Here is a 9,119-nt window from a genome sequence, read left to right as displayed (position 1 = left end):
GCCTGCAAATTGCGACTTCTGACTTGCTGAGGAAGATGATTATGAACCCAGAAAACGCACCGACTAAGTGGCTAGACTTGAAGATGTTAACCCCTCAAGGAGATCTTATACCTGCGCACCTCCCTAACTTTACAGATTTGGCGTTTCTGTCGCCCGGAGCTAGGGAATTTTTATCGTGGATGATGGAAAAGCTGGCTATAACCAAGTCACTTGATATAATCCCAAAGGATTTGGAATTTCGAATGGATCCACCGCAAGTGCTTCCCGACTTCAAGGAAGTACTCGCACTACAACTGGTCCCGGTGACGGTCGAGACAAGGGGATGGACGAATTCTGTAAAGATGATTCAATCATATGGAAGACACGTTCAGATACAACTTTGGGCTAGATGGAACCGGGGTGATATACATCATGAAGGAAACACCACCATTTTGTACATGGAACCGAGAAATTTTATGCTATACGACCCAAGGGTGGGCCGAGAGGTAGACTACTCACCACACAATGTTGGTGTAGGAAGGGCCACAGGACCCTTTCCCCTCCCTCCGACCACAACCGATATGGCTGTTCTTTATTGAAATGCAAGGGGAATAGCAAGGCGGTCTTTCAGTCGAAATGTCAGTCTACCAATCCAAAAACACAATCCTCATATGATGGTCATATCCGAAACCAGAATTAGTAGGCAAAATACTGCTGAGATAGTGTGTGAACTACCCTATGATGAGTGGGTGATGGTCGAGCCCCTTGGTTTGGCGGGGGGGATCATTATCTTGTGGCGCTCATATCAGGTGTATTTTGAGCCAACTAGCATTGATAGGAAGGGAATACGGGGGATTGTTCAGGTACTACATTCACCTTGTATACTCTTTACTTCAACATTATATGCACATTCAAATGCATGCAGGTCAATGATAAGGAGATCGATTTACATAATTTCATGAAATGGAGGGCACTTGTACTTGTGATTGAAGAACTCAAGGCTCATGGGGGGAACAAGGCACTTGTCGCACGATACCTAGAGCAACTTTGGAATGGCACGAGTGATGCGGACTTTTGCGGTCTTCAAATTTTAACTTTATTAGTAAATGTTCAATATTAAAGTTTTTTCCGGTATGTAAAATCTCGAAGGATTATGTTAGTTGATAAAACACTTAAACTGTTTCTTTAAATGCTAACATTTTCATATTATCCGTAATTAGATTCCAAGGGTTTATTTTATCCTCTACATGCGACTAAAATTTATTAATTTACATAACGCATATTATTGGATCACTAATCAATACACCAAGTCCAAATTAAATGTGTAAATAATACCTATGTAACATTACATTTTTGAAATAATATAGTGACAAACCAGTTTTGATTTGGGCATATGAACCATACTGGGCTCAACACTCAATTAAAGCCCATTGGTATACACTTGGGTTAATGGCTGTCAATTCCACAACACGATTGACTAAAACATGTTTCTATTCTAAACTACAGGCCCAACAATGTTTAATGGTAATACAACTACGTTCTGATCGACCCCTGATTAGGGATCCAAATCGAGTCTTATTAACATACAATTGCAGTATGAGGATAATTACGTTTTCCTCTTCTTATTTGTGTCATTCACTAATTTAATGACATGATCACGTACCACATTATATGGACTAAGAACATCCTGGGTGAACAATAGCCGGCGAGCCTCTTCCATGTCGGTAATACGGGGCGCCTCAAAACCTACTGCAAACTCCTTGATAGATAGCAGCATACGGACACCGCAACTATGGCTGCATGAAAATTTAAGATAAAGTAAGAAATAAACTATTTCAAACGACTTTCAAACTAACGTATGGGAAACTTACTTGTCTTCCTGGATGTCTATATCCATCCGCCTCCTATCCCATGAAAGAAGTTGCCCCCAATTATGCCCACCTTCATCGCCAAAGAGCAATTTCTCTACCCCAATAATCTGAGATCAATATACCAACATTCAGTTAATTCGCTACCAAATAACACTCCCGCCTTCTTCCCATTAATAATTACTAAATACTTTACGTGTACAGGATGACAACCCAATTACCATTTTATCAATTATAATTTTACGATGTTCCACTGGATTACTGTGTAAGGAGTCAATCACGTAAATGGTTGGAGGATCTGCAGATATAACTAGGCACCACCAATGGTTCGTATGGGTTCCCAACTTTTCCAGGACAGGGATAAACAACTGCACCACCGTACATATAACCAGTTAACAATAACAACACTAATTCAAGAACTACATTGCCATTTTTAAAAGGGAAAAGTGTACCTCCGATATTCGAGATACAAGAGTGGCAACTTGTGACCCTTTAGCGTCAACATCAATACCAGCCCCGTCAGTGGACATTGAAGCAGAACCAGCCAACATTTTCTCCCTCTCTAACTTCATCCACTCTGCCACTTTGTGGCATTCTAAGGGGGACAGACGAACATCCTTGCGGGGTTCAGAAACCTTAAACACTCTTTCCTATATACAAAAAATCCCAACTTAAAGGGCTTGCAACACATGCTTAAAATGTGTAAGTAATACGTAATTATTTTGTGTAATAAGTGTTACTGCAAAGCCGGAACTCAACATGTACCATAGACTCCTCCCTGAGTACTTCTCAAGCCAAGTTGAATTGTACAAATTCGCAACAGTGTCTACGTACTACAAAAGAGATAAATTTATGTGACTAACCAAAAACAAAAAATCCAACCAATTCACTACAACCAACCGGAACTTACCTGCATATGAACACAACCGTTTAGTTGTGTCACCCCTTTGCACTGGTTCATGATAACATTACTACCATCTCCACACTTAATCATCGTACACATACTACATGATACAAACAAGCACCAGTCATATACTACAACAATATATGACATTAAACTAGTAAATGCGTGAAGCCAAAGATAAGTACCTCATTCCTTTTAAATTACCCCGACCAGACAGAGATCCACCGTTGTGGTTGAAAAATTCAACTAAGTTATAGCTAAATTTCTTCCTTTCGCTTGTAAACCAACGCCGAGCAATGTCCGATAACGATAAATAGGTCTTCTTTTTCCTTCCACGACGAGGTCGAGTTCTTTGAAAATACAGAATTTTATTCGCCTTATCTACGCCCATACTTTTACCAGATACCCCAACCGTTTTCTCTACGCCCATTGGCGTTTGAAGTGCAATCACAACACTACCACCACTAGAACACCCTCCATTCCCACCATCTGACCCTAAATGATTTGATTGGGGTGGTGAAAATTGCTCCACAACATCATCTTGAACCGGTTTACTAGACACTGATTTGTTTGCCATCAGATTCTTTCTCGGACTCCTACGTAAGGTCTTAACTCCACAAGGCATTTCATCAAGTTTATACGATGATAACTTGGGAGAACCATGTACAGGAGCATTAAGATCAGGTGGTGATAATGGTGTGCGTCGTTGACCACGTGTACGAGTGCGTTGAGGAGTTGATTGCGGATGGGGTTGCGGGTTTGGTTCAGGAGTTGGTTGTGGTTGGGGTTCAGGACTTGGGTGCAGATGGGATTTGGGACTTGAATACGGATGGGGTTGAGGACTTGGTTGTGGATGGGGTTGCGGACTTGGGTGCGGATGGGGTTGAGGACTTGGTTGTGGACCAGGTTGCGAATGGGTTTGAGGACTTGGGTGCGGATGGGGTTGAGGACTTGGTTGTGGACCGGGTTGCGGATGGGATTGAGGACTTGGGTGAGGATGGGGTTGAGGACTTGGTTATGGATTGGGTTGCGGATGGTGTTGAGGACTTGGTTGTGGATCGGGTTGCGGATGGTGTTGAGGACTTGGGTGCGGAGTTGGTTGCGGATTGGGCTGAGGATTCCTGATTTTCAAAAGATTCCGTACACATTTCCCTTTTCTCCTCGCTTTTAACATAACTTTCTCCTTCTCAATGGCTGGCATAAAAGCCTGCATATTTCAACAAACTACGATCATAAGTTTGTCAAAGATCAGGGTGACAAACTACGACGTATATATTGGGGCTAATAATAATAACATTTAATCAAACAAATTACCTCTTCATCAGGACAATCACTATCCCGGGCAGCCCTCGGATGTTGTCTATCCCCATACGCAACATCAACACACTGAGATGAAAGGTTTACATTAATCAACCAACAAAAACAATGTATACTTTAGCTTGTAAAACCATATAAGAGAATATCAAACTAGGAACGTTGGTGTATTATCATTCAAAGACTGTTTCATAGTATTGGAAAACTGTTAACCAACATTTGTAGACTGTTATTTATAATTAAAGATTAATACTGGGTAGATTGTATATCAATACCCTTAGATAGTTGACCCAAATAAATAGACTGTAATACACCCCTTTAACATAAAACCACAATAATGGTTATCTATTTGACAACCTCTGTCCGATTAATGCTATTACTTAGTTTTGTCTATTACTTAAGGGTGTTGTAAAAGGTAATTCCTCTTTAAACCATGTAAAGAAGGCCATATAGTACTACATATTAGCGGAAATAGTTAAAGGATATGAAAAATAAACCCCAATCTTTCAGTAATCCCCTGATGGAAGAAGATCTGCTTGCCTTGCTTTCAAAAGGTCATTAATATCCCATCCCTTCAGCCTTGGAAATACTCCCCACTGCAACGACATTCTATTCAATCGATCAAGATAAAATATCTGCAACAACATTAGTTTGTTCATTACATAAACAACAACATTTCATTATTTCCAAAGACTTTAATAACTTTGATAATAAACTACTAACCACTAAGTACATGCTACATCCCCCAACTCCTTTGGTCCAACCAAATGTGTAGAAGTCCCTACAGAACACTTTGGCCCTCTCAATGAAGAAATCATATACTAGCTTGCACCAATCATATTCTCGTGCCAGCATTCCAAGTGAACAGGCATATAACATACTCGGACTCAATCTTCCACATTGTGTTGGGCATAACACCATTTCTACAGCAGCTATCAAAAACATCGTCTTAAACTCCTCCTCATCTTTGTCCTCCCAAGTACCCTCTAGTCTTTGGATAAATTTAGGATTCACCGGGATTTCATCTTTGGATATCACAGCCCCAGTAGTATTTGGGTGATCACTTTCCCACGTCTTCCCATATGCCCCGAGTATAAACTGTGCCTTGGCTTTCATTTCTTCATGAGCATCGTTTTCCGTTTTAGGAATGACCTTCCCCTTATTCGGGAGTCCAAATATCCAACGAATATGGTTCTTGCTCATGGGGAAGTTTGTTCCGTTCGGGGCTGAGAAAATCTCATTAACAGGGTCAACCCGAGTCATCATCCAATAGATTAGGTGTTACTCCAATCACCTAACAAGGATAATGGTATCGTCATCATCCCAAAGGGGAGACACAAATTAGGTGTCTACAATAAGGATCTGATAGTCAGTATAAAGGTTGTTCTAAAGCTAAAAGGAGGCTCTGCTAAGGCTAGTGGTAGGTGTTCCTGAGAACCGCAGTATAGCCTACGCTATACTGTAACCTGAAATCTACATTTTTATTGCTTTCATCACTATATAAATTTGTTCACTTTAATCTGTTATATTATTCACGCCTAAATCAGATAACTCTTGAACAAAGAGGTTTATTTCTAAGCACCTTGAATTAACCAAAATCAACATTTTGACATTTGTTTAGTAATATCTGTGCATTAAAATTAATCAATCCAGAGTAGTAATGTAGCATAACGCATGTCCCATCGTCGTCACAATTGAAATAGTAAGGACCGCACCGCGTGGGCTAATGATGGGCACTCCCCGTATTAGTAAACGTCTCCCGAATTCTCAATCAGGGATCACAAGGGAACATATGGCCGTTGAGAGTCAAATATGTTTACACTTCAGGAATATCACGATAACCGGGTTTTGTCAGTTTTCTTAAACTATTAGAATGGCGATTCCTACAGACTACTAAAAAGAGGCTAACGCCCACAGTTAGTTGTTATTTACATAATATGCTTTCCACATCTAGAGGGGAAAAGTCGTGCGGGTTGTTTACTCTTTTTTGAGGCGCCCCGTCATGTTTTTCGACCCCCTCACAGTGGCGACTCCACTGGGGACAATATTGAAATAACCTGTGCAAGTAGTGCGTCGGTGAGGAAGCCGTATAGCAGAAATCGAAAGCTACGTCACAATTATTTCCTTATTAAGTTAGGACGACCTGAATATTCAATGTGACGAATGATCGCGACAGAACCGCAAAATCGAATCTCGACTTCCTTGCCATGTTTCATCTCGGAAATACAGACTAAGGACACCTATCAGCCCGGGGGTGCACGCGCTTCGGATGATATCCACTCGATGCATTCGCAACGTAGCACATCCGCCAAAATTAAATCGCTTATGTCCTAGGTCCATTCACGGTATATGCCACCCCAGCACGTATGGGATAGGCTTTTGATAAAATTCGTCATGAACCTAGCTACACTGACAAGGGCCTGTTCGGGGATTGGCGATAGGTTTGGTACACTTTGACACCCAAGCCTATTGAACCTTAGAGACTAGCATAAACAAAATGTGCATCGTACTTGAAATCATGCTTGTTGTTAATTTGATGTAGATTCTTATGTGCTATGTGAAACTAATCAACCAGACGCTGAGTTTAGGGTCAACAATGCTTTCACAATTCCAGAATACGCTCTAAAACGTCGAAATAATATTATAGTTGCGAATTTGTAAAATCTCGCAACCAGAAGCCCAACGTCAGAATAAAACAGCGCTGCCCTGGCCTGCGGTAGAAAATTCCACTGCGCAGAATCTAAGCCCTAGAAAATTCTAACGCTTGCGACGAGGAAAAGGAAAAGTCACAATGGCCAGCGCCTAAGTTTGTCACGCTGTTCAAGCCAGCGCTAGAAATTTCCAGCGCTGCTATCCAGCGCGTTTTTATTTTCCAACGCCCACCTTCTTTTCCTCACCTTGAAGCCTATAATTCAGAACATGAAAGTCCAGAATCGAGTTTATCGTGCAATCAATTCGAAAGACTAAAATACGCATTTTCCCTAAGCATTACGCAGGTCTGGAAGAAAAAACACATTACGGAACGCATATTCAAAATTATGTCAAAGGTATTATTACATAATTAAACCTCGTTCAGTCAAAATTAATCAAAATCCGCACTAGCTTCTAGCAATCAAACCCAAAGGGCAGCGCGCATAGTACTCGTCATTTGCGTCGGAATGCTGAACGTTTGAGCGCACGAACGCTCAAACGAAGGGCGCAGTTTGGTAAAATTCAAGCCACAGAACATGATAGACTAAAAGAGGCAAACTGCACAAATGCCTACAGGCGCTGGAAATTTCCAACGCACAACAGGCGAGCGTTGGAAAATTTCAACGCTGCGCTTTTAAGCGCTGAAATTTTATGGCGCCAGTGGCTTCACTCTTGATAATTTTCGTGTACCCTGGCTTAAAATAAAAACAATTCGTAAAGTACTTATTAGTCCTCTAATGACGCTAATGCTCGGCATAATATTGTTCATGCTAAAATAACCTTTGACGTTCACTAAAAGCCAAGATTTCTAAAAAAGGAAGAGAGTCTGTTTTTTAAAATCATTTAATAAATACCAAATTACTCGTTATAATCGCTTAAAAATATTCCAGGCAAAAGGAAGAATCAACTCGAGTCAAAAACCTCAGCCAAGTATGTCATCCCTTGAATCCATTATGTCAATTAAAGCCTAAGTTCACCTAGTCTAAGTCCACCTAATGTCTTAACCAAAATTGTTTCTTAAGAGTCTAAACTAAGTTAAAGCCTACCGTTATAGTCATCATTCACCTAGAATTACATTCTATAGAATCTCCACACACTTAGAGTCATTCCCATATAATCCACTTACACCTAGGACAGTTCTCTTAATCCCCATCTCGTAACTTAAGTCAAACCCGTATAGACAAAAGTAAAAACACTAAAACGGTCATAAAAATACTTTTACTAAGAACTGTGAGCCCCATAATATATCAATCTGTAGGTCTAACCTTAGTCCATCATCCAGAGTCAGTTTCAGCCCAAAACAGTTAACAGATCAAAAGTTATAGTTGTTGAAGTCCAGCAGTTTTGTCCAAATCCGTTTTTGTGTTTGGAGTCAAACCCATGTCCAACCATTGAGTTTAAGTCATCCAAAATATCGTGCTAACATATGCCGAATAATTAGTACGTTTATTATAGATGGCATTCACCATCTAAAAGGATTATAAAGTCAGTCCATACCTCAAAGTTAATAAATTAACACTTTTAATTTATATTGCATTCTATTCATTAGATCTTAAAAGTATAGACATGAGAGCACTATAACTCTCAATTGACATATACTCAATTTGTCATTTTAATCGAATCTTAAGATGATCATGAGAATCTATGTACCCAGTTTTCCATTCAGATTGATCAAGCATTCCATATCATCTGAACTTTCTGGTAATATTAAGCTGTCAACATTATTTAAAAACTAGGTAATGTAGACACCTACTTTTGTCCCCATTCCCGCAAGGGAAAAGGTTCGATGATGAAAGCATAAAAACTCCACTTGACAACGCATCTCCTATAAAATAAACGAATCTCGATTCTCTATTTCATTTCACCCGAAACCTGCTATTTATGGAAACCTGCTAAAAATAGTAACTGCCATAAAAGGTAGCTTCTAAAAGTGGCAAATCATAAAAGAAAGAAACCTGTCAGAATTAGGTGTTGCATTCCAACATAAATCCTAAATGAGATAGAAAACTGCGAGAATCCTATTCCTAATAGGATTCGGAAATAAGAGTTACGTATTAATTTAAATCCTAACGAGCCTAGAGTTCGTAACGGGCCCAGACGCATTCCGTCACAAATTGATACGCACTAAAACACTCAAATTAATCTCGAACTCTACGGATTTTAGAATCCGAATCTGACTAAACGAAAACTGTCCAGACCCTATTTTCAACGCCTGGCTCTGGGCGCCGAAATCTTCGGCACCCAGGCCTGGGCGCTGAAAGTACCTGGGTACGTCTCTTTTCCTAATTCTTTGCGGATTAGAACTCTGCAATTCCATCTTTCCACGAACTCTTCCCTATAAATAGGCCCCTAGTTTCGACGTG

Source organism: Spinacia oleracea, chromosome 4 (assembly GCF_020520425.1).
Source record: "Spinacia oleracea cultivar Varoflay chromosome 4, BTI_SOV_V1, whole genome shotgun sequence".
In the NCBI taxonomy this organism is placed as follows: Eukaryota; Viridiplantae; Streptophyta; class Magnoliopsida; order Caryophyllales; family Amaranthaceae; genus Spinacia; species Spinacia oleracea.
Note: the sequence above shows the minus strand (reverse complement) of the source record.